We start from the raw sequence: 1,481 nt of genomic DNA, 5'->3' as shown, positions 1-1,481 counted from the left end.
AAAAACGAACAAGGACCAGGTGTTTATCCATGATATCGTGGAGAAAGGCATCGGGCTCCATTGCCAAAAAACGGACAGGGGGGCCCAATGCTCCGGGGCCCCAAACCACAAATATACGGAGCACTGGAGGAACCCAGCAACCCCATCAGGGTAGTGCCCAGGACACATTGTCCATCAGATCCCTCATCAGACAAACCAGAGGGAGCGCAGGGTTGGACATCTGCGCCTCCGCCAGAGCAGTACTAACTCCAGAGATGGGAGTTCAAATCATTCCCACAGGGGTGAAAGGACCTCTTCCCAAAGGAACAGTAGGCTTATTATTGGGACGCAGCTCTTCTACTCTAAAAGGACTTATGATAAGTCCTGGGGTAATTGATCCCGATTATGAAGGTGAAATAAAAATTATAGCCAGTTCTCCAAAGGGTATATCAGTAATTTCACCAGGAGATAGAATAGCACAGTTACTAATAATACCCAGCCTACATGATAAATTTTCCAGTCGTACTGTAGAAAGAGGTTCCAAGGGATTAGGCTCCACAGGTGTAGATTGGGCTATGCTTTCTTTAAATTTAGATTCTCGCCCCATGCTAAAACTAAATATTCAAGGACATGAATTTAATGGGCTACTGGATACAGGTGCAGACCTTAGCATCATCTCTCGTCAAGAATGGCCAAAACATTGGCCATTACAACAAGCCACTCAAACGCTTCGAGGCCTAGGAGTGGCGACTAATCCCCATAGAAGTGCAATGGTATTAGATTGGAAGGATCCTGAAGGATGTGAAGGAACCCGTAAATTTATGGGGACGAGATGTCCTAGATCAATTAGGTTTGACATTAACAAATAACATCAACCAAAATGCACCCACTATTATGACTAGACAAGGTTTTAGGAAAGGAAAAAGATTAGAAAAACAAGAACAAGGTATAGCAGCACCAATACAAATAGATCAAAGAACAGAGAGACATGGGTTGGATTTTCAGAAAGGGCCACTGAGACAATAAAAATTACTTGGAAATCAGAAAGACCAGTATGGGTTCCTCAGTGGCCCCTGACTAAAGAAAAGATACAAGCAGCCCATGACCTGGTCAAACAACAATTAGCAGAAGGACATATACAACCTTCTGTATCTCCCCATCATACTCCCATTTTTGTCATCAAAAAGAAATCTGGTAAATGGAGATTATTGCAAGATTTAAGAGCCATTAATAATGAGATGGTTATTATGGGACCTGCTCAATCAGGGATTCCTCAGTTGTCTGCTTTGCCAAAAACCTGGTATGTTTTAGTTATAGATATTAAAGATTGTTTTTTTTCAATTCCAATTCATCCTGAGGATAGTCCACGTTTTGCATTTACTATCCCTGCACTGAATCATGAAGGTCCTGATCAGAGATGAGAATGGAAAGTACTCCCTCAAGGGATGGCTAACAGCCCAACTATGTGTCAAATTTATGTTAACAAAGTAATCCAGCCACTT

The sequence above is a fragment of the Marmota monax genome, unplaced genomic scaffold, assembly GCF_021218885.2.
Source record: "Marmota monax isolate L192 unplaced genomic scaffold, Marmota_monax_Labrador192_F-V1.1 WCK01_AAM20220418_F8-fsc02481, whole genome shotgun sequence".
Taxonomy (NCBI): domain Eukaryota; kingdom Metazoa; phylum Chordata; class Mammalia; order Rodentia; family Sciuridae; genus Marmota; species Marmota monax.
The sequence above is the reverse complement of the archived record's forward strand: the minus strand, read 5'-3'. Positions refer to the sequence as shown.